The sequence below is a fragment of the Macaca fascicularis genome, chromosome 6 (assembly GCF_037993035.2).
Source record: "Macaca fascicularis isolate 582-1 chromosome 6, T2T-MFA8v1.1".
In the NCBI taxonomy this organism is placed as follows: domain Eukaryota; kingdom Metazoa; phylum Chordata; class Mammalia; order Primates; family Cercopithecidae; genus Macaca; species Macaca fascicularis.
Window position 1 is genome coordinate 67,344,481 of NC_088380.1, and position 26,241 is coordinate 67,370,721.

Consider the following 26,241-nt stretch of genomic DNA (forward strand, 5'->3'; position numbering starts at 1 on the left):
CCCTTAGCAACAGGACCTCATCAATAGAAGGAAGCAATGGTTCCAAATACAAAGTGTTAGCTGATACCAGCACTTGAATTAACCCCTCTACTAGAGAGGCCAACTATTCAGATTTGCCTAGGATTGAGGAGTTTCCTGGGCCATGGGACTTACAGTGCTAAAACCAGAAAAGTCCCAGCAAACTGGTCATTCTGCCCTCTACTAGGGAGATGTGGGTGGTCACTCAAATAAAGTAGTTAAGTGAGAACTATAGAGTGTGTAACAACAGTGGACACACTGGGCAGCAGGCAAGCTCACTGTGGGATCCTAGCTGAGCATAATGAAGACATCTTTTCCTTTTCACCTCATAGGGCTTATCATAGCAGAAGAGATTGGCAATTTTGAAACGCATTAGTGGACACGTTTGGAATGGTGGATTTTCAGAACATGGTGATGAGGTCAGTAGCACAGCAACAGGGGCACAGTGACTGACCAGAGCACGTCCTATGGAACTGTCAGGCTTGGGGATGCATTGCCTTGGTTCAGCTGGCCAGAGAAGCAAGCAACAGGAGTGATCCACGGACACATGTAAGCACTTGGGGATTCTTGGAAATATTGAAGGAGGCAAATTCTGAAAATGTTGGGAGTTGGGCCGTTAGAGATATTAAATATGGGGAACTAATGTTACTGTATTTGTACTTATTGGCTAGTAATGCCTGGGTCGCATTTATGAGAAAAAAATTAAAACAACTGTTTGATAATAGGAAATTGATTAAATAAATTACAGTATTTATAGTCATTTCGGATGAAGATATAAATGGGTGTATACACACACACGTATGTATATATGAGAGAGAGATGTAAAGAGTATTATGATGTTATTGAATGGAATAAAATTAGCATGTTAAATATGGTCCTATTTTATTACAGGATGTCTACATTTTTAAATTTAGATGCACATATATGAATGCCCAAAAGAGTCCAGAAGATTAACAATTAAATAGACTCTGCATAGTGGCATTTTCTCTAAAAGAGCATGGATAACTTACATGACACACAAACACACACATACACACTTAAACTACTGGCGCATGCCAGACAGCTGCAGCTTTCTAACACCCTTTCATAAAAAAGGCATATCTACAATTTTAAGATGTGTTCAGATTGAGCACTGATACTTTGAATAATATATTCAAAAAGAATAAATCACCTGTAGGCCTAAGCTAAGTAGTACATACCTTTTGAGGCATCGGGGGGATAAAAAGCATATATCTCAGTTCTCATGACCATCTAGGTTCAGGAATTGGCAAAGAAAGAAGTTAGAATTCCTTTTTCGTTTTGTTGGTAAAGGTTTCTTCCATGCCTGAAATTGCATGACTACCAGGCCTGGTGATCTGGATAAGAAGAGGTGGCACTCTAGCCTACATGGCATGCAAGGGAAGCCTAACAAGCTTGGCAAATAGTGAGGGGCTCTGGAAAGAGCATCGATGGAAGTAGGGGGTCCATGCGGGCTCTGCCTGTACAAGAGCCCTAATGTCTGTGATCTCAGAGCTTTGCAAAGCATGGATATGAAGCAGACCTTCCATATGTGCTAGTTACATTCATTAAACAGCACCAACAACCACCGGTTACCACAAGCACTTTATTGTGTTCCCTATGCTAGGGACTTTGCATGACATTTTATGTATATACATGTGTATATCACCTCTCTTTTTTACCACACCTTTAAAATGGCATTACTCCCATTTTAAAGGTAGGAAAATTGAGACTCGCCCCCCTTCCAGGGGCTTAATACTTTTATCACCCCTATGTGATCTGCTGATACTATGCAGTGACATTTATAATCCTAGATTTGCCAGCCTTTTATGTTCCTAGCCCAGAGAAGTAACCAAAGGAGGGTAGCCAAGTAGCTATTTTGGGAAAGGGCACGTGCAGGCAGTCTCTATTAGGATGCTGTGCCCCTGCTCACTGATGGCTCAGACAGTGGAAATTAGAGGACCCAAAAGCTCCTCTGTTTGTCGTCTGCAGCATGTCTTTACTGTTAATGAGCAGAATTCAGAGAGCCTAAGAATTGCATACTTAACAGAAGCTCATCCAAACCTATTTGGTCTGGATAATGGGCTAGAAATCAAGCTCTTGCTGAGAGTTTCTAGTTCAATCAAGTCAGAAAATTACATGAATCTCAATTTTTAAAATACATATTTTTTATAATATGATTGAAAGAGTACCTTGAACTTGAGTTTTTAACCAGCTAGCCCCCATTTCTCCAAATCTTACCTAGTATCAAAAAATTCACAGGGATTTATCCTACAAAATTTAATTGTATTCAAGCTGCCAAGAAAGGAATACTTGCTTAAGGTACTTGGTCCATCGGAGGGAATCAAAAGACAGGCTGACTTCATAGATATATAGAGAATTTTTATGTAAAAGTATGCCCACTAAACTATTTATTTTAATCTTGTTTTATCTTTTTTACTGCAGCACTTTATTTTTCCTTACACAATGACATGTTTCTGGGGCCTAATGTCCTCACATAACAGTAGAAAACAAAAATTTGTTTTCATCTTTTAAAGAATCTAGAATTGTGTACAAAAACTTTACATAAATTAAAAGGATGAATGCATTTACAGGTGCAAATGCAAACCACTTCTAACTCAAGGCAAGCCACAGTGTTCTGGCAGGAAAACATCAGGTAAGAAAGGAAACTGGGTCCTAAGGCTTGGACTTCTCCAACCCTCACAGATCGGAAAGACAGAAAGGACAACTGGTTCAGAAATTTTGTCAGCCTCTAGAGAAATCCTGAAGCACTCTGTTCTGGCACATTAATACCTGTGCTGATTGAGAGACTGCTGGTCACACAGACACACCAAGCCACAGACTTCTCCTCCAAAAGCATGTTTTCACCTCAGCCACGAAGTGATTGAGCCACATGTACTAAGGGTTTACATCAAAGATATGTACAGGGTGTTAAACAAATACCGAGGGAACAATTAACTTGAATACAAGGTCAAAATCAGCAACAAATTCTATAATCCAGTGCCAATATTGGATACAAGCCTCAAGGACCAATTTCTTTTCAAAGGCTTATTCCAATTTTGTGAGGTTAGCATGTGGTGTATGCATTTGCCTGGAGCAAATTTATACTTCTGAATTAACTCATGCAGCAAATACTATACATCTGCTCACAGTCCATTTAGAAGCATTTGCAGTGGATGATGGAGGGGCCAGCTCATCACACTCCTGCTTGCTGATCTATATCAGCTGGAGGGAGGACAGCAAGGCCAGGATAAAGCTACCAATCCATTCCAAGTACTTGCCCTCAAGGGGAGTGGTGATCTTGATCTTCATGGTGCTCGGCGCCAGGGCAGTGACCTCCTTTTGCATCCTGTGAGTGATGCTCAGATATATGATAGTGTCACCAGACAGCACTGTGTTGACAAACAGGTCCTTGCAGATGTTCACATTACACTTCATGATGAAGTTGAATGTGGTCTCATGGATGCCACAAGATTCCACACCCAGGAAGGAGGGCTAGACACTGAAACTGTTCATTGCCAGTGGTGATTACCTGGCTGTCTGGAAGCCCCTAGTTCTTCTCCAGGGAGGAGCTAGAGGTTGTGGTGGCCATCTTCTCTGGAAGTCCAGGGAGAGATAGCACAGCTTCTCCTTGATGTTGTGCATGATTTCTTGCTCGGCTATGGAGGTGAAGCTGTAGCCTTGCTCTGCGAGGTATTTGTGGGGTAGTCAGGTACCAGTTAGCCAGGTCAGATGCAGGATGGCATGCAAGAGGGCACAGTCCTGGTAGAGGGGCACCATGTTGGTGACCCTGTCACCAGAGTTCATCACAGTGCCAGTGGTGCCGCCAGACAAGTGCAATAGCACAACCTGGATGGCCACCTGCATGGCTGGGATGTTGAAAGTCTCCAACATGATCTGGGTCATCTTTTCATGAGTGGCCTAGGGGTTCAGGGAGGCCTTGGTCAGCAGAACCAGGTGCTCCCCAGAGGTGATGTGCAGCTAGAAGATGTGGAACCAGATCTTCTCCATGTCATTGTATTTTGTGATGATGTTATGCTCAATGCGGTGCTTCAGGGTCAGGCTTTCATGCTTGCTCTGGGCCTAGTCACCAATGTAGGAGTCCTTCTGTTCCATGCCCATCATCATGCCCTGGTATCAGGGGTGCCCAGTGATGGAGAGGGAACATGGGTTGGGGGACGTTGTGTCCAGCAAAGCCAGCTTTGTACATGCTGGAGCCATTGTCAATGACCAGCCCATGATCTCTTCTTTCACTGCCTTGGCCAAGGAGCCAGGTGTCCTGGCTGGGAGAGAACATGGAGCATGGGCCAGGCCATTGGTGAGTGAGCCTATTAGAGTCTTTAAAAATGCCGTTTGTAGAAACTACAAATTGAAACACAGAAGCTGCTGAAAGCAAAACCCTTCCCTTCCTTTCCCTAAAAAAGAAGGAAGGAAAAGGGAGGGAGAGAGGGAAGGAAGGAAGAAAGGAAGGAAGGAAGGAAGGAAGGAAGGAAGGAAGGAAGGAAGGAAGGAAGGAAGGAAGGAAAAGAAACAAGAATATTAAGAATGTAGTCAACCATATAAGTAGTGGCCCCTCTCATAACTCTAGATCATTTTTCTCCCTATCAAAGGTACTAAATTATGTGAAAAGCCATCTTGTCTACTATGTACAAAGGAAAAGGGAGTGTAAAATAGCAGAGATCATACTAGTAGTTCAAATTCCTTAAGTGATGAAGATTTCTGGAAATATCAGTAAACAGAATCATGTTCTCCAAAAGGCTGAGCTTTCAGTTCAAAAACCCTGTAAAAGTCTCTTTTGGATTACCTGGTGAAGAACTGCAACTTGAGTTGGAGTCAGCAGTTGGGAAGCCATAAAGTTTTCAATCTCAGCATTTTCCACTTTTTATGGACTAGTTGGTATGTCTAAGGAAATTTGCAAAATTACTTCTAGTCATTTAGTTTTCTGAATCTGCATGAACCACACTCACATTTACTTAAGCCAATATGTCTTAGCTCATATTGTTCTCTCATTATTTTTTCTATTTTTTAAAATTAACATTTACCTATAGGAAAGACAATGAGGTCTTCTCTTGCCCTGAATTCAAGTCCTTCAAGGCTCTCAGAGTGTTACAACAAGCAGAAATCTTAGCAATGAAGTTATTACAACCCCTCCATTTTACAGGAGAGGGAACTGGGGTCAGAGTAGGATGAGACTTACCTATAGTCACAGAATGATTTTCTGCAAAACATAAATCAGCATGGGTGGTGAAAAATGACAGGTCTCTGAAGTTAAACAGACTGTATAAGAGTCCCAGCTCTACCTGCTGCCTTTGTGGCCTCAGGTATAACCACATAACCATAATCTCTATAATGTAATCCATAAAATGGGGATAATAAAATAAATATTAGGAGTTGCGTGGACTGGCTTAGGACAGGCTTTCAATAAATGCCCATTTTCTTTTTTTAAAAGACAAGACACCAAGACAAGTAAAATATCCAGGAGATTAAGATGGGCAAATTTCCCAACTTATTTTAGGCCACATGAAAATGAGGCAGAACTTCTATTCCTAGTTGATCTCTGTAATTTTTTTTATTTTCTGAAAACCCTGTATCTCCACAGGAGTTCCCTGAAAAAAATATATTTCCACTAATGGAAGAACCTAGGGTTCTTACACTTCCCTTTTGGTGCCTGGGAAGTGGGTTTCCCTCATGCTGCGAGAGTGCAAGGACTCCTTGACATTGACCTATCTTACTTAGGATGTTGCTCAAAATCCAGAGGATGAGTCCCCTCGAGTTTGATGAGCTTCATATAGTAATCATCAGAAATCAGGCTGAGCACTTGGTATGGAATCAGGAAAATTATCAGATGGATGGACTGGTGTGAATATGAAACATAACCTGATTTTGGAAGTAAGGAAGAAGAAAAGAAAGATACTGGCAATAATTGCCCTGTAAACATCACTTCCAATCATAATTTTACACACACACACACATATATATATATGCACACACACACACATATACACACACACACACACACACATCTCTAAGTAGCAGGAGAGTGATGATATCAGTAACAATAAGTGACTTAGGCTTCAAAGAAACAAATCATTCCTGCACAATAGCTTTTTTTTTTTTGACAGAGTTATGATAGATGAAGGGGAAATGCAAGAGATGTAATATATCTTATGTTGGTAAAGATTTGATATGTTTCAGGAAATTTTATTTGCAAAATTAGCTACAAGATCACAAAGAAAGGTTATTGATAAATTGTAAAGTATCTGGTCGTAGGGAGCTGCAGAAATGGCTGTTGGGGATGTTCTTATTTAACGCCTTCATCATTAATTTGGAAGAGCGAGTGAATCTCTCCCTGTGTTCATGAAAATTGCAGTTTATACTAAATCAGGACGTGGTGTGAACACTGATTAGTCAGAGACTGACACAAAGGGGTCCCAAAAGGGGATAATTGGACAGACGCAAGAGCTAACTGAGGAAAGTGTTTTAAGGTGTGTTTTGATTTACCTTTCTTCACAGTGAACTGAGTTAGAATCTGACAGCAAAGCAGGGCCACACAGACTTGGAGGAAAAGAGGGACAATGGAAAATAATCTGTTAGGTAAAAACTCATGGGGACTAGTATTTGGCGGGAGCCCACCCTGTGCCAAGTTCTGCACTCAGATTTCCACAATCTGAGTGGGTGCTCAGAGGAGACTCAAAGAAGTTAAAAATCCCACAATAAAAAAGAAACTCAAAATTTTTCATAATCCATCCATCCCCCAGTAATTATAATTTGACATAAATTTGACTCCCTTGACTTCTAGTAATGATATGGTTGGGCTGTGTCCTCACCCAAATCTCAACTTTAATTGTATCTCCAAGAATTCTCATGTGTCATGGGAGGGAGCCAGGGGGAGGTAATTGAATCATGGGGGCCAGTCTTTCCTGTGCTATTCTCATGATAGTGAATAAGTCTCACGAGATCTGATAGGTTTATCAGGGATTTCTGCTTTTGCTTCTTCCTCATTCTCTCTTGCCACTACCATGTAAGAAGTGCCTTTCACCCTCCTCCATGATTGTGAGACCTTCCCCAGCCACTTACAACTGTAAGTCCAATTAAACCTTTTTCTTTTGTAATTGCCCAGTCTCGGGTGTGTCTTTATCAGCATTGTGAAAACAGACTAATACACCCAGTAAGTACAATTTGACATAGATTTGACTACTTCTAGGAGCTTGGATTCCATAGTGGTACCAAAATCCCATGGCAGATGATCAATTGTGTACTGAGATATGTCTGTATACAAATAATATATACAAAAATAACTTTTTTCAATCTTTGTAATTAATATGGGGAAAATGAAGCAAAGTTCTAAATGAATCGTGGCAGGTAACTCAAGGGAGAGATGGTGGAAAGTGTTCTTGTGACACAATTTGCAGCCACATTTGATTGAGAGAGTTCGTGAATTACATCAGAAGAGGCTAGCTGATGATCTGCTGTTGTACTGAAGTCCCACAGGATTTTGAAAACAAACCGAGAGAGTAGGTTTGTTTGTGATAGTGAAGAATGTGAAAGAGCAATGGACTTGGAGATAGTCCTGGCTGTTCCTCTGACCAAGCCAATTCAGGAAAATCGCTTCCCATCCTGGGCATTGATGATCTCATCTTTAAAATGAGAAAGGTGGGCTAGTCTTAAGATTCATAAACCCAAATTTCTTCAGGGTCCAGATAAATAATGTAAACGTGTAAAGTTTCCATAGGTAGTGATAGGTCTTGTGGGAACTGGAGAGCTATCACACCAATTTTGGGAGTTCAAAACTTGGAAAACTTTGTACTGTTTAAATAAAACACCTCTGTTCATGGGTGATGTGGTTTGCCTGTGTCTCCACCAAAATCTTATCTTGAATTGTAGCTCCCACAACTCCCGTGTGTCATGGTAATTACCTCCCAGTAATTGAATCATGGGGGTATGTCTTTCCCATGGTGTTCTCATGATAGTGAATAAGTCTCATGAGATCATATGGTTTTATAAAGGGGAGTTCCCCTACACAAGTCCACTCTTCCTTGCCACCATGTAAGATGTGACTTGGCTCCTTATTCACCTTCCACTATTATTGTGAGGCCTCCCCAGCCATGTGGAACTGTGAGTCAATTAAGCCTCTTTCTTTTGTAAATTACCCAGTCTTAGGTATGTCTTTATTAGCAGTGTGAGAACGAACCAATACAGTGGCAAGATCATTATTTATTTATATTATTGTATTCCCAAGGAGATGAAGGGAAGAGAAAGTGGGAGTGGGTACAGAAAAACAGAGAGTGATGGAGAAAGCAGTATCCATGGTTCAGGAAGGAATGCCAGAACCCGAGTTTAGTCTGTTCCGAAGAGCTAAGAGTCAGAAACTTGGAAAAGCAGAGATGTCCAGTCACCACAGAACTTTACACCAGTGCTGTCCAGTAGGAACAAAACGTGAGCCACAAATGTAATTTAAAATTTTTCAGAAGTCACATTTAAAAAGTAAAAAGAAAAAGGTGAAGTAATTTAATGCTATATTGGATTTAATCCAATATATTAAAAATTTTATTTCGAACATAATTAATTTGCATATGACAATAAAACAGTTTACTTTTTTTTGTCCTAAGCCTTTAAAATCTGGTATGTATTTGACACATACAGCACATCTCCATTTGGACTAGCCACACTTAAAGTGCTTTATAGCCCCACATAGGTAGTGACTATAGTATTGCACAGTGCAGGTCTAGAAGGATCAGAAGAGAGAAAGGGAGGTGACCCAGAGGCTAATAAAAACATCCATGATTTGGAAGTCAGGTGTGTCAGAGAAGTACCAGAAAATGTGTTATTTGGAAAGATAGCAAAACCTACTGCATTTATTTTTAAAAACTTATTTTTAAATTTATATACAGTAAAAACCACTCTTTGTGGTATACAGTTCTACAGATTTTGACAAATGCAGAGTCACGTGGTAGATACATCACTCAGAATAATCAACACAAAACAGCTTCATAACACCAAAATATTCCCTCCTGCTGCTCCTTTGTAGTCAAACCCTCCCACAACTCCTAATCCCTAGCAACTACTGATCTGTTCTTTATGAGATAGCTTTGCCTTGTTCAGAATGTCATATAAGTGGAATCATACAATATATAATTATTGGGTCTATCTTCTTTCACTTAGCAAAATGCATTTGTGATTCATCAGTATCGTATGACTCATAGTTTGTTTATTATTATTGTAGGTAGTATTCCATTGTATGGATAGATTATAGTTTGTTTATGAACATTTGAATAGTTTTCAGCTCTTTTATAAAACCAAGTTTATAAATTTATTCTTTTTTTATAGATTGTGCTTCCGGTTTCTTATCTAAGAACTTTTTGCATAACACAAGAGCACAAAAATTTTCTCTTTTTTTAAAACAAATTATATAGAGGTGGGTCTAAGATACATGTTAAGTTTCATAAAAGGTGTAAGGTATGGGTCATTTTTTCTTCATATAGACATCCAGCCCCATCCAATACCCTGAATTGTCCTTCTACTTTTGTTAAAAATCAGTTGCCACATATTTATGAGTCTACTTCTGAAATCTTTAGTCTGTTCCATTGATCTATATGCTCATCCTTCTACCAATAACTTACTGTCTGGATTACTGTAGCTTTATAGTAAGTATTGAAATCAGCTAGTGTGAGTCCTGTAACTTCATTCTTTTTCTAAATTGTTTTGAATGTTTTAGTTCCTTTCTTATTTTATACAAATATTACAAATAGTTTATCAATAGCAATAAAAGATTCTCCTAGGATTTTCATTGGGATTTCTTTGAGTCTGTAGATCAATTTGGGGCAGAATTGCCATGTTAGCAATAGTTAGCCAATCCATAAACAGAGTTTATCTCTCCATTTCTTTAAATCTTCTTTGATTTTTTTAAATAAGTATTTTGTGCTTTTTGAGATACAGATCCTGCACTTGGTGCTATTATAAATGACATTGCTGTTTTTAAAATATGAAACTCTAATTTTTCATTTTTATATATAAAAATAAAATTAATTTGTACATGATGATCCTGTACTTTGAAGTCTTGCTAAACTGACTTATTTGTTCTAGAACTTCTTTTGGAGACTATTTGGGATTTTATGTATAGACAATTATGCCATCTGTGAATAGTGCATTTTATCTCATTATTTCTAATTCATGTGCCTTCTGTTTTTTCTTTATTGTTTTGTTGTCCTAGCTAGCACTTCTAGTATGATGCTGACTAGGAATAGAAAGAGAGGAAATTCCTACCTTGTTGCCGATCTTAGGAGGAAAACATTCAGTTTTCATATATGTTGTTAGCTGTAGTCTCCTAGTAGATGCCTTTTATGTTGTTAAGAAATTTTCCAGTGATTCTAAGTTTGCTTGGAATTTTAAATCACAAATAGATGTCAAATTTTGTCAAAAAAAGTTAATTTATTTTGCGAATCCAATAATTATTTTGCTTTCAGTACTTACCTTTCAGAAGATTTAAAAGTAAGAAAATATAAATTTATTCCATTCCACAGCTCTCAGTTTTTATATATCCAAGTTTTATCTATTCCTTCTGCCTGAAAACCTTTAGAAAATTACTTCAGGGTAGATATGCTAGCAAAAATAATAAGTTTTTGTTCATCAAATAAAATCTTTATTTCTCTTTCATTTTTAAGAGATATTTTTTCCAGGTGTAGAATTCTAGGTCTACTTCTTTTTCTTTTTCTTTCAGTTCTTTTGTCACTCCAATGCCTTTGGTTTATACAATTTCTGATAATAAGTTGGCTGTAATTCTTGTGTTTGTTTTTATATGAAATTTTGTTTCTCTCTCTCTCTCTCTCTCAGCTGCTTGTAAGGTTGTCTTTTTATACCCTTTGGTTTTGAGCAGTGTAGGTATGATATGCCTAGGTGTGTGGTATTTATCTTGCTTAGTCTTCTCCAAACTTCTTGAATCTGTGATTTCATACTGTCATTAATTTTAGAAAATTTTCAGCTATTGTTTCTTCTCTTCATTTCTCTCTTCTCTTTCTAGAATTCTAAGTACACATATGCTAAATCATTTGACATTTTCCGACAGCTCTTAGATGCTCTGTTCTTTTTTTTTCCGCCTATTAGTTTTCCTCTTTGTGTTTCAGTTTTGGTAATTAATGTATCTTTTGGCTATAGATCTATCTTCAAGTTCACTGATCCTTTTCTCAGCTGTATTGAGTCTACTAATGAGCCTATTGAAGGCATTCTTTATCTATTACTGTGGATTTATCATCTTAAGTGTTTCCATGTAACTTTTGCTTTTAGGTTCCATCCTTTTGCTAAAATTACCCATCTGGTCTTGCATATTACCCCCCTTTCTTTTTAGAACCTTTAACATATTAATCATAGTTATTTTAATTCCTGTCTGAAAGTTCCAACATCTGTGTCATATCTGAGTCTGGTTCTGTTGTTTACTTTGTCTCTTTGCAGTGTGTTTTTAGTCACTTTTTCACCTGCCTCATACTTTTTGCTGAAAGCTGTACATTTTGTGCAGAATAGCAGAGAGTGAGATAAATAGTTTTATGTCTAAAACTGGGTGTATCTTTCCTAGGCCTTTAATGTGGAATTTTAAATTAATCTAGTCTGAGTTGAGCTGCGTTTAGGGTTTGTTGTTGCTATGCTACTCACAGTGCACCACAGGCTTCAAATTCCTCTAAGTAATGACTTGTGCTTAGGGTGGGGGCTGGATCAACATAGGGTTTTTCTCAATGTCTGCTTCAACCTTAGCATTAGGTCATCCCTATTTGCTGTACCTCAGAGAGGGTCTCTTTCCACATTCCTGCAATTCTCTAAAAAGAGCTGCACCATTCCTTAATATGTGTTAGCCTGATGATGATAACAGGGGTATTCTTGGTGGTTCAAACAATGTGTCAGACCTAGGTAATCACTGTGCCCCTGAGTCTCATGGGCTTTCATGGCTTTATCAAAGCTTCTGCACCTCCCTTAAGTTTAGAAGGTTTATTTTTTTCTATTTTCTTTCCATCCTCAATGGGTTTTTTCAAGAGAACCTAAAGTGTTTGCTGCCCTTCTTCCCACAGTATAAGACTGTTGTTCCATAGGGGAGGTAGGGGAAAGGGATCAGGGAGAAGGGGATCCTCCCTTTCCATTCACCTCCTGCAAGCATGGCTTTGCCATTCAGCTCCTGCAAGCATGGCCTTCAAGGGATGCTTTCTGAAGACTCTCCCCATTATTTTTGCGTGCAAGTATATGGTAAGGTTAGTGGAAAAGTGGGTGAAAAACCCCTTATATCTGTAGCCCTGGAGGTTCTGTGTTCTTTCCATTGCTAACCTACACACAAATTTTGCTAACCTATGCTCAGTTTTTACCAATTTGTTAACAAATTTAGCTAAGTTATTCTTACAAGTGTTCAGTTTCATACGTCCTAGGTAAGAAAATATTCTCACCTCATCTCTTTTCACAGGCAACTATCATTCCTTAGCTCTCTGACAGCGTAAATGGAAGTTGTAGATTTTGGGGTTTTTTTTTTGTTTGTTTGTCTTTGTTTTGGTGTGTTGTCGTCGTTGTTGTTATACGTGTATAAGTGATGCTCTTTCCAACTTCATGCATCTCCAGTGGGATAAGAAGTCTCCCTCTTCACTTAGGATGAGACAACAATCAGTCTCTTCTGTATTTGAGACTGAATCCCTTTCTGTGCTTCCATGTGTTTATCTTTCCTTTGATAGCATTTACAGGGATTTGGAATTAAAGGTCCTGGAGGAAAACAGAAAAATATACTCTCGTTGAGGGTAAAATGATGCTACCTTCCATGTTGATTGGAATCTTTTGACATTTGCTATAGAGTCTATTTTGTATATTTTCCATTATTCTCCTTATCAAGTCAATAAAATCTTCAGAGATTCTCATGTTGAGAGAGTCTGAATTACATCATTACAAATTTATTTACCATTGATAACACTTCACAGGAGCTTTTCTAAATCACATTTCCCATTTCAAAAGTATAAAGCCAACAGGCTATTCTGTTATTTCAAGAAAGAACTCATTCAATTAGTAGTATGTCAGATGAAAGGGACACTTTGAATTGTGGCATTATTCTGAACGTATGAAAAGCAAAGTCTGCACCTGTCATAACTGTGGGATGAGACATGAATATTCTATACATTTCTGATTAATCAAAATCCATGCAAAAGTATCAGTCAGATCAGAAGAGTCAGAATTGATTAGACCACATTTAGCTTATCTGTATTGTCCGGGTATCACACAGATTAGAATAGAAGCCAATGCGATCGTGTGGGAACAAAAGACTTGTCAACCTGACACTATTTTCAACACAGAAACAAACGGGATCTTGCAAACGAATTCTGATTAACTCAATCTGACTGCCTTGAAAAACATAATGGTATTTTTATGATTTTAATATGGTTATCAGCACATCCCTTCTATTCTGAGGTATCTAGACACATAATCTTCAGGTAGTGGAAATAACATCTTCAATTTGAAAATAACATGGACTGCACTATGCCAGCCACATAAAGAAACCACAGGGCAAACTTATTTCTGGTGTGATTAAAAGCTCACTTGAAAGGACCCCTTTGCATGTGGAACTTTCCTGGGCAAAGGATAGAGGGCTTCTTTGTCTTCAAAGAGCTTCAAAAGATATACAGAAAAAAAGCATGTGTAAACTAGGAAATCAGATGTGTGAGGTAAGGAAGTATTAACATTGTACACTCAGATGATACCTAGCTCAAGTCCCTTCTCCTTGGCTTCTTCCTTTCAGAAAAACCCATTTAGGTAGAAAGGGGAAGAACAAGACCTGACCTGACTTCTTGTGTTGCTATTGTCCTTAGGGAAGCAAAAGACTTTGAAGTATTAGGTGTTCATAGCTGGTGGAGGAGGATGCAGAAGTCGGGGCACCTGCAGGGGAAGATCCCCTAGTCAGGTTGTAGAAGGCATTGTGGTGGGAGGATGTGGCCATGCATCCTCAACCTGACTAAAATGCATTGTGGAAACAGCTTCTTTGTCATGCCTTTTACTGTCATATCACCCACTTGAAGATTAAACCTTATACACTTCTGAGATCAGAAAGGAAAGATGAACACACATAAGCATGCTACTGCTTTTCTTCTCCATTTTCTCTCTCTCCTGAAATTCAGTTCCATTTGGCTCCTACAGCCCATTCCTCATGGAACTGGCAGCCTCCTTCCCTCCAACGATGCACATCAGCATTTCTGATAGAAGCACCTGTGAATCTTCCCACCCTGGTTAGCAGAGGGTGAGGTGGTGAGCTGTTCAGCAGGGCGGTCTGTATGCTTTTTTTTTTTTTTTAATTCCGTCTCTGCCAAAAGCTATTAATTACTTCAATAAAAACAATTCTTTCTTGTTTTTAAGAAGATAATAGCTTTGGGGACAACACAAAATTTAAAATCCACAGTTTATTCCATTCAAAACCTATTAGCAATCAGAGCAACACATAGGCTTTTTTCAGGCTTCCATAACATCAATATCACAATAGTTTTCCAAAGCTAGCCAAATTGAAATATTCTCACCTAGTATGTCTTCTGTTTTTAGTTAATTAAACCCCTCTCATTTCTCAATTTACTTTTTTAAATATTCACAAACATCATGCATTGGCAAGCAATGGAAAGAAGTGTGTGGTGTTATAGCATTTACAAAGCAGGGCCGATGCTTCTCATTTGAAGCTCATCGATCACTTCTGTATTTGAATTGGCAGTGGAATTTCACTTGATAAACCCACTGGTAGAATTTTGTTTAAGCTAAGATATTTTAGAGTCAAACTTACTACAAATTATCTGGATAAGAGATCCATTTTAAAAATAATTTATCTAATTACAAACTGAAAAATCAACACTTAGATTCATAAGGGAAGTGAGGTCAAACTGCTCCTCACAAACTGGAAAGGCAGGCACATACAGATAATCACAACTTATGTGAAAAACCCTTCAGCAGAAAACCCTTCAGGAAGCAGTTCCAGGGTAGGAAAACCTTAACTGTAATTGATGAATTGCTGGAAGCTCAGTGTGGACAAGTCTGAGAGTTAAAAACTCCAGGGAAACCAAGTAATCAGAGGCCCCCATGCCTTTATAAGTTTTATTTCCTGGAGCTCTACCAGGTGAGAACACAGTTAATATTAGAGAAAAATCCCCTCTTGCTTCCAGCAGAGGGAGGAGAAAAGGAACCATTGTGAAATATACCAGAGTATTCTGTTCTTCTTAACAAAGTCTGTCCTCAAGAGAAACTACTTAACCAGAGTTTAACATGCTGGGGTTTTATCAAAGTCTATTGGGCCTCAGAGAAGGGAAACACTCAACTCCAGCCCACTCTAGCCATCTATGTGAAAGAAGCAAAATATCCAACTCCAGCCTTCTCTAGCAATTCTGTCCCATCTAAGTAGGGGTGTGGGTAGGGAGGAAGACTGAGAAGCATTTGTAAAGTTTACAGTCCGAAGGCACAGTCTTATGAAAATACTGAAACCTAGTAATAGAATTCCCTTCTCCAAAACCTGACCACTACATTACTAAAGGCCCATTTTTACAGTAGTTTTTTTTTTTTTTTTTTTAAATCCAGTACATCACGTCTTGTTATCAAGAAAAACTTATAGGGCATACTAAAGAACAAACAAACAGACAAAAAACAGAAAAACAGTTTGGAGAGAGAGAGAGTGAGCATCAGAATCAAATTCAGATATGGCAAGAATGTTGACATTTATCAGATTGGGAATTAAAAACAACTATGATTAATACACTAAGGACTTGGTATGGTTTGCATGTCTCCTCCTAAACTCATATTGAAATTTAATTGCCATTGTCATGGCATTAAGAGATGAGACCTTTAAAATGTGATTAGGCCAGGAGGGCTCTGCCTTCATGAATGAATTGATGCCATTATCATGGGAGTGGGTTAGTTATTACAGGAGTGGGCTTCTGGTAAAAGGTTACATTTGGCCCCCGTTTTCTCTCTGTCTCATTTGCTTACTTGCCTTCCTGCCACAAGATGATGCAACAAGATGGCCCCCGCAGATGGCCAACACCATCCCCTTGTACTTCCCAACCTCTAGAACCATAAACCAAATAAAACTCTTTTATTTGTAAATTACCTAGTCTGTGGTCTTCTGATATAGCAGCAGAAAATTGACTAAAATAGAAAATTGGTACCAAGAAGTAAGACTGTTGCTGTAACAGATACCTAAAAGTGAGGATGCAGCTTTGGAACTGGGTAATGGGTAGAGGCTGCAAGAATTTGGAGGAGTAGTTTACAAAATGCCTCTATTGCAGTAAATAGAGCATTAAAGGTGATTCTGATGAGGGCTTCAAAGGAAATCTGTGGGAAAACTGAAATTTCTTAGAGATTACTTAAGTGGTCATGATCAGGATGTGGAAATGTGGACAATAAAGACCGTTCTGATGAGATCTCAGATAGAAATAAGGAACAAGGTATTGCAAATTAGAATAAAAGCCATCCTTGTTACATAGTTGCAGAGAACTTGGAAGAAGTATATCCATGTCCTAGGACTTTATGGAATGTAGAACTTAAGAATGGTGAACTACAACACCTGGTGGAAAAAATATTTAAACAGCAAAGCATTCAGGCTGTTGCGTGGCTACTTTTAACCACATACAGTGAGATGCAAGACAAATGACTTAAAGATGGAATTTATAATTAAAAGGGAAGCAGAGCAGAAAGATTTGGAAAATTCATAGGCTGGCCATGCTAAGAGGGAAAAAGTGTGTTTAGCAGAGCAAATTAAGGGTGGGGCCAAGCAATAGCTTGCTAAGGAGATTGATCCAGAACTTAGAGTATAATAATAATAATAAAGAAATAAAGCAATTTAACTGTCAAAAAATAAGTCTACCTACCCTTCCACACACACCCCTACAAAAATAATATGAATAGAAGGAAACCAGATGCTATTCATCAAGACGATGGGGGAAATACCCTGAAGTCGTTTCAAAGATCTCAAAGGCTGCTTTTCCTCATCACAGGTCCAAAGTTCTAGGAGGGCAGAATGGATTGAGAAAAGAAGCCGAGGGCACGCTCCAGGGATTCACTGCTCAAAGTTGCCTCTGGACTCTGGTCCCTGCATTCCAGCGAAGTACTCCTTGGCCACCCCATTCATGTTTCAAGTGAGCCCAGGTATGATTCAGGCCACTACTCTGGAGGGTACAAGCAGTAAGCCATAGTGGCATTCACATGATGCTGGAACACTAACTAAGATAGTCCACATTCTGGGCCATAAAATATACCTTCCTACATCTTCTCTCAAACCACAATGGAATTAAACCAGAAACCAATAACTGAAAGATAGCTGGAAAATCCCCAAATACTTGGAGATTAAACAACACACTTCTAAGTAACACATGGATTAAAGAAGAAATACCAAGAGAAGTTAAAACATTTTGAATTAAATGAAAATTTTTAAAGTACTTATCAAAATATATGGGATGCAGCAAAAGCAGTGCTTGAAGGGAAATTTAGAGCTTTGAATTCATATATCAGGAAATAAGAAAAATCTAAAACCAGTAATTTAAGCTTCCTTAGGAAACTTTAAAAGGAGGACTAAATTAAATCCAAATTCAACAACAACAAAAAAGTAATAAAAATGAGAGTACACATCAACGAATTTGGAAACAGGGACTCAATAGATAAAATCAACAAAATGATAGGCTGTTTCTTTGAAAAAATTAATAAAATTGGTAAGTTTTGAGCCAGGTTAAGGAAAAAGAGAAAGGACACAAATTACTAGTATCAGAAACAAAAGAGGGAACATCACTACAAATCCCATTGACAGTAAAAGAATAATAAGAGAATACTATGAACAACTCTGTGGTTACAAATTTGGTAATCTAGGTGAAATGAACCAATCCTTAAAAGACACAATCTTCCAAAACCTACACAAGAAGAAATAAGCAATTCGAATGTGCCTATATATAGTAAAGAAATTGAATCAGTAATTCATAACTTTCCAAAATAGAAAGCACCATGCCCATGTGGATTCACAAGTGAGTCCTACCAAATATTTAAGGAAAAAAATACCAATTATCTATAATTTATTTCAGAAGCAGAGCAGAGGAAATATCTCCTAGCTCTCTATGAAGCCAGTATTACTTTAATACCAAAACCAGGCAGATGTTACAAGAAAAAAACAAAGACAAACCAGAAAAAAACTATAGACCAATATCTCTCATGAGCACAGATACAAAATATTAACAAAATGAATCCAACATAAAAAGAATTATACAACACACCAAGTAGAATTTATTCTAGGTATGCAAGGCTAATCCAACATTTGAAAATCAATTGATGTAATCTGTTACACAACAGGCTAAAGAAGAAAAATCACATAATCTTATCAATAGATGCAGAAAAAGCATTTGACAAAATCCATCACTGATTCGTGGTAAAAACTCTCAGTAAATTAGAAATAGAGGGGAACTTCCTGATAAGGAACACCTAAAAAAACCCCACAACTAACATCATATTTAATCATGAGAAACTAGAACCTTCCCCACTAAGACAGTAAGGATATCCTCTTTGCTATAGTTTGGATGTTTGCCCCTCTAAACCTCATGTTGAAATTATCCCAATTTTTGGAGGTGGGGCCTAAGGGGAGGTGTTTTGGTCATGGGGCCAGGTCCTTCATGAGATGGATTAATGTCACCCTGGGGAAGGAGGCAGTGAATGAGTTCTCACGCTATTAGATCCCATGAGAACTGGTTGTTAAAAGAAGCCTTGCACCTACCTTCTGTTTCTTGCTTCCTCTCATGGCATGTGACCTCTGCACATGCCAGCTCCCATTCACCTTCTGCCATGAGAGGAAGAAGTCTGAGGCCCTCACCAGATGCAGATGCCAGTGCCATGCTTCCTGTACAGCCTGCAGAAACATAAGCCAAATAAACTTGTTTTCTTCATAAATTACCTAGTCTCAGGTATTGCTTTATAGCAACACAAATGAACTAAGTCATTCTCTCACAACTCCTTTGCAACATTCTATTGGAAATTTTAGCTACTGAATTAGACAAGAAAATAAAATAAAATGTATGCTGATTAGGAAGAAAAAAATAAAACTGTCTTTGTTCATAGATGACATGATTATCTAAACAGAAAATCTGAAAAAAAAAACTGACCAATAAAACCTCCTGAAAATAAGTAATCATATCAGGATACATGATTAATATACAAAATTCAATTGCTTTCTCTACATACCAACAATGAACAAGTGGAATTTGAAATTGAACACACATTATCATTTACATTAGCATCCCCCAAATAGAATCTAAATCTAAATCTAACAAAATGCCTACAGCATTTATATGAGGAAAACTACAAAACTCCGGTGTAAGAAATCAAATCAGAACTAAAGAAATTGAGATATGCTCCATGTTCATGGATAGAAAAACTCAATATTGTCAGGACATTGGTTCTTTCCAATTTGATCTATAAATTCAATGCAATCGCAATAAAAATCCCAGGAATTTATTTTGTGGATATTGACAAAATGATTCTAAAGTTTATGCAGAGAGGCAAAAGACCCAGAATAGCCGACACAATATTGAGGAGAAGAACAAAGTAGGGGGAATGACACTACCCAACTTCAAGATTTAATATAAAGCTATAGTAATCAAGACAGTATGGTACTGGCAAAAAAGAGATGACAAATCGATCAATGGAACAGAATTGGGAGCACAGAAATAGACCTAAATATAGCCTATTAATCTTGGACAAGGGAGCATTTTACAGACAAAGGCAATATAATGGAGGTTAGATAGTCTGTTCAACAAATGGTGCTGAAATGACTAGAAATCCACATTCAAAAAAATGAATCTAGACACAGATCTTACATTCTTCACAAAAATTAACTTAAAATGGATCACAAGACCTAAATGTAAAACACAAAACTATAAAACTCCCAGAAGATAACATAGAAGAATATCTAGATTACTTTGAGAATCATCTAGTCTTCCTCTTATAAATATTGTACACATTTTGCTAGATTTAGATTTAGATTCTATTTTTTAGGTGCTAATGTAAATGATACTGTGTTTTTAATTTTAAATTTCACTTGTTCATTGTTGGTATATAGAGAAAGCAATTGAATTTTGTATATTAACCATGTATCCTGATACAATTACTTGTTATTTCCAGGTTTTTTTTCTTTTTTTTGGCAATGACTTTTTAGACACAACACTAAAGTCACAATCCGTCAAAAAAAGAATTGATATGTGAAAGATTACTGTCAAGAGAATAAAAAGACAAACCATAGACTGGGAATAAATGTTTGCAAAAGCTTTAACTGATAAAGGACTATTATCTAAAATATAGACCTAATTCTTAAAACTCAACAGTAAGGAAAAGAACAACCCAATTAAAAGGTAGAAAGAAAATCTGAACAGATCACTCACCAGTGAAGATATACAGATGGCAAACAAGTATATCAAAGATGCTTTATATCATATGCCATCAGGGAAATTCATACTAAAAAAACAATAAAATACTACTACACACATAGTAGAATGGCCCAAATCCAGAACACTGATAACACCAAATGCTGTCAAGGATGTGGAGCAATAATCCATTAATTCATTGCTGACTAGAAAGCGAAATGGTACAACCACTTTGGAAGACAGTTTGCAGTTTCTTATAAAACTAAACATACTCTTACCATACAATCCAGCAACCATGCTCCTTAGATACTCATCCAGTTTTGAATTGAAAGCTTGTGTCCACACAAAAACTTGTGCATAAATATTTATAGTAGCTTTATTTATAATTGCTAAAACTTGAAAGAAACCAAGATGTCCTTCAGTAGGTGACTGAATGAATAAACACTGTGGTACATCCAGACAATTGAATATTATTTGGCACTAAGAAGAAATGAACTATTAAGCCATGAAAAGACATTGAAGAAACTTAAGTGCCTGTTTCTAAGTTAAATAAACCAATATAAAGGCTACATACTGATTCCAACTATGCTGCATTCTGGGAAATGGAGACTAAAATAATGGACATTTAAAGATATCTGGGAAATTGAGACTAAAACAATGGAGAAGAAAAAGTACTAGTGGCTGTTTTGGTGAGGAAGGCGTGAATAGGTGTAACAGAAAATTTTTAGGATAGTGAAACTACTCTCTATGATACTAGAATGGTGGATACATGTTATTATACATTTTTCCAAACCCGTAGAATATATAACACTAAGAGTGAATCCTAAGGTAGCCTATGGACTCTGTATTACAATAATGTGTCAATGTAGGTTCAGCACTCTAATGGGGGATGTTGATAATGGGGGAGGCTATACATGTATGGGGTTAGGAGTGTATGGGAAATTTCTGTACCTTCTATTAATTTTTGCGGTCAACCTAAATATGCTCTATAAAATAAAGTTTTTAAAAATATATATATTTTAATAATGTTCTTATAACTCGAACTAAATCTGCTTTAGTGCATATTCTAGAACGTATGTCCTGTTCTGAGCGGGGAAAAGGTCAATTTATAAATGGATAGTGTGTTAATACATTTTTGCGTTGCTATTGGGAAATATCTGAAGCTGGGTAATTTATAAAGAAAAGGGGTTTATTTTGGCTCACAATTCTGCAGGCTGTACAAGCATGGCACCAGTATCTGCTCAGATTCTGGTGAGGGCCTCCGGAAGCTTATGACCGTGGCAGAAAGCAAAGGGGAAGCCAGCATATCGCATGATGAGAGAGAAATCAAGAGAGACGGAGGAGGTGCCAGGCTCTTTTAGGCAGGGTATTTTAATGTAAGAAATTTAAGTAATTGACAGGAAAACATGAGGCACATCGTGGGAGGGTGTATAGAGAGAGAATAGAAAAAGAAAGAGAAGGGGAAGAAGAGGCGCAGAGAGAAAGTGAAGATGAAGGTTTCTGCACAAGGAATTTGTTTGTTGTTTTGTAACTTATGCATACCAGAAGTAACAATGAAATAAGATGGACAAATATAAAATTCCTATTTCAGGACTAAGAAAGAATGTATCTTGAGTGAAATCATGAACATAAAATCGAATTAAAGTATTATGTCTTAGTGTGGAAAGGTTGTAATTTACTGTAGCAAGAAATGGCATTTATTTACTGAGTAGGGAGATCCACTTTGGAAACTGTCAGCTCAGTTCCATTCAGAGGTTAAACATTAGTCTATGTTTCCTATTAAGTGTAGTGGGCATTGTTGGTGTCCTACCCAGCATCCCACTCTGCTACCACTTTGCCAACAGATCTCTGAGTTTGTTCAGATACCTCTCAGGCCTTCACACACCTGATGAGACTTGGGGAACCTTGACCCCACTGCACATCCCAGAAGAGTGGGCTACCCTGTTCTTGCAGACCAGGGGTCAGCAAACTTTCCCTGTAAATAATTAGACTATAAATATTTCAGGCTTTGTGATCATACAGTCTCTGTCAAAACTACTCTGCCATTGTAGTGTGAAAGCAGCAGACAATACGCAAATGAATAAGCATGGCTGGGTTCCAATAAAACTTTATTTGTGGACATGAAAATTTGAATTTCATAAAATTTTCATAGCATGAAATACCATGCTTCTTTTGATTTTTTTCTGGCCATTGAAAAATGTAAAACCCACATTAGTTAGTAGGCTATATATAGATACTAGGTGGAATTTAGCCTGTGGGCTATAGTTTGTTAGCCCTGCTTTAGACCAACTTGGTCCAATAGTATTTTCTGGAATGGTGGCAATGTTCTGTAAGTCTGCCAAATGTGGTTGTGCAGTACTTGAAATGTGTCCATTGTGACTGGGGAACAGAATTGTTAAGTTTTATTTAATTTTAATTAACTTAATTATAAGCAACCCCATTTGGCAAGTGTATGGAGTAGTCTCACTCTATTTTTTGATGTTTGACTGATGGCAACTTTTAAGTCTTGCTACTCTGTCTTTCCCCTTGTGCCCCACATCTGTACAGGCTGATAAGAAAGCCTGGGTACTCACTCCTTTGGCACTGATGGGAAATGCAAACAACAGAAGCCCTTCCCCACACCCATGAGCACTCATGCTAACCCCACACCTAACTACAATAAAAAACCAGGTCAATTCCCTTTCCCAGCTCTCTCAAGGCATTTCGGACCTACTTGAGAGGCCTGCCCTGCTTCTCCAGAGACCTCTATTACATAAGCAATGAAACCTTTCATACGCTCTTGGTGTGCATGTGGTGTCATCAGTTTCAACATCTGAACTAAATTTTGGGTGGGAGTCCATCTGTCTCTCCAGGTAACCACAACAGCAAGTCATGACTGAATTAGACAACATAGATACAGACAGCAGTTCAAGGATGGGCAGGTGACTCAGTTTGGACTTAGACTGTTGAGAACATAATAGGAAATTTGCTAGGGACAGCTGGAAAATTTCTTTTTGATTTTTTAGAAATAACCCTTTGCTTTTGACTTGATGAGAACTCTAGCCCATTTCCTGCTGGCATCTGTGTTTTACCAGGAAGGGAAACCAGCCTTGGTATGAAGTTGATCCTGTGATAGGAGAGTGGGTCCTTAATGAAAATATTGATTTCTGAATCAGTCTCTTCCTGAAGCCAGTCCTTTGTATTGGTTTCTAGGTATGTGATCCAATGCATTTGTGAATCAAGTTTCTGTTGATTACAGTCCAAAGCAGTACAACATATACCAATGATACTAAAAAATCTATTTTTCCCCAATTTAAAAATCTCTAAATTTGGGATGAGTTTTATGATCTATAACTTATATGGTAGAATCTGTTCCTTTCTTTAGGGTACATGAAATAATGGCATGTCTTATAATAAGTGGTATCTTATCTGATAAAATGCTTCAGATTTGATGAATACTTTAGGCTTTGGGGTTTGGTTTCTGTCTTTTTTTTTTCTTTTTCATGCTTTTTTTTTTTTTTTTTTTTTTTTTTTTTTTTTTGGTACTTATGGTTGCTGAACTTTCTAAGTAAGCTTCTTTTCCGAGATAGGTTTTTCTTTGATTTTTATATATCCCCCTGGATTATAAAGCAGCATTTTCATGTCAGCATGTATTCAGAGCATGCCTGACTGAATTTTAGTACCAGAATAAGATTTTATTACTTGAAGAATACATTCTGTTTTGTGAACTAAAGGCAATATGCAAAACATCATTCAAATTTAGAAAGATCATTTGGGAATATCAACTAAATTAAAGAAGATTGTTAAGGAGCTGACATATTCTGGTAAGGCCTAGGCACTGAGTGAACCTGCCTTAGATAAAATAAAAAGACGGGCATCTGCCTAATTGTACACTTACTGAACTGCATCATCTGCAGCTACTGAAGGACAATTTAATTATGAATTACATTTCTGTTATTATTAGATGTTTAACATTTTTTGTTTTATCATAACATTTTAGCATAATGCATATTATTATGGATTCTAAGTCAAGAAACACCAAGAATTGCCATTAATTCAAAGATACAGAAATCCAAATTAAAACCCACTTTCATGAGCCAAAACTCCCAATTCACTTCAAATTCTCTTATTAAAAAAAAAACTCTTCTTGAATTATTCCTTCTTCTCTACCCCCAAAACTCTCTCAAAATGAGAATAAGAAACTGCAATGAAAAATAGAGTCCCATTTTATAATTTCAACAAAAACGACAAAATATCTAGGGAAGCGATGTGACCTTTTTTGTAGAACACTAGAAAAAGTTGAGATATATAGAATAAGTCTTGAATAAACGGTAAATTAGTATAATGTTTTTGCATTGGAAAGTGATACCAATCTTTCACAAAATGCTTAATAGACTTATGGAATCTTCATTAAAAACCTAAGATAGATGGGAAGATGGGGATGTGACAAAGTGATTTTAAAGATAAAGGGCAAAAACAGTCAATGCTATATTGAAAGTAAAGACTAATGGAAGAAACTTACCCTACCAGATAATACAACTTCAATAATTAAAGTGGTGTGCTACTGACAAAAGAATTGACAGGCAGATCAATGTAATGGATTTGATAGCCCAGAAATCGACCCCAGTGTAGATGCGAACTTAGTATGTATTAAAGGTGGCATCACAAATCAGTGAGAAAAATAAAGATTATTGAATAAATGGTCTGGGACAAATGGTTAACTATTGGAAAAACAAAGTTAAATTATCACTCTAAAATAAATTGCAATTGGTGACCTTTACCCATTAAATACTAGAGGTAAATATAGAATAAAAAGTCCTCTTTAAATGTAAAGGAATGGGATGAAATCACAAAGCAAGATTAGATCACAACAGAAGATGAAGTATATGTGTCTCTGTCCCCTCCTGTTCCCAATGCCTATGGAAATAATAGAAAGAGTAGCTTGAAAGAATAAAACCTGCCCCAAAACAAATAAAATAGTGTACCAGAAATTCATAAAGTACAAGAAAATGGAAAGTGGGGAAGAAACTATAGCTCATAGCAAAAATGAGAAAAGCTACTCTACAGATAAAACCTGTTCTTCACAATAAAACTCTAAAGCAGGCATTCCTAAAGGGTGGTTCCTGGACCAACCGTAGCATCATTACCTGGGAACCTGATGGAAATGCAAATTCTTGAATCCCACTCCTGACCCACAAATCTGAAATTCTGGGGGTGGGACCCAAGGATGCAGATTTTTACAAGCCTTCCAGATGATTCTGATGCACATAAAATTTGAGAACTCCTGTTCTGGGGAAACTCCATGTTTGTAGTCAAGTACAGATACTAAAGGGATTCTAGGACAGTCATCAGGATAATTAAATAAAGGTTTACATTCCAAGGAGCTGGGCCAGTAGACCTTCTATCCACTGTCCTCAACACTGAGCAGGGGGTAGCCAGGGCATATACCCTCAGAATAAGGTCCAAGAAATTACTTTCAAAATAAATAAACTTTCTGTGTGGGAAGGCTCCTAAGGTGAATGTTGGGGCCAGAAGGAAAGGCAGCAGAATGTGAGCATTTCCTATTCTCTAAATGATAGCTAGCAAAGACAAAAGGGAAAAAGAAGAGCTGTTTTCTCCCTAGAATGATTTATGTACAATAGGGTACTCTGAAATAGTAGTTCTGACAAGGACGACTTCTAGAATTGCCTTGGGGCTGAGGAAACAGGCATGTGTCCCAAATTACTGCCATCAGGTGGAAACTGAGTCTACTCATTCAGAAGTTAAAACATCTGCTTTGTCTTCTGTCCTCGTCTTGCCTGCTCCACTCACCTATATTCAGAAATTTATTTACCAACAAGTAAATGCCATCCTATTTGGCTGTGAATATTTTGTA

The 26,241-nt window shown here is 37.5% G+C and overlaps 1 long non-coding RNA gene across 1 annotated transcript; it reads left to right on the top strand.

Annotated features, from left to right (window-relative positions):
- The first annotated feature begins 350 nt into the window (after window positions 1–350).
- LOC141407004 (uncharacterized) lies at window positions 351–17,606 on the top strand. Its single transcript, XR_012413691.1, has 2 exons — window positions 351–567; window positions 16,989–17,606. It is a non-coding gene; the product is annotated as an uncharacterized lncRNA (long non-coding RNA).
- Window positions 17,607–26,241: the final 8,635 nt, after the last annotated feature.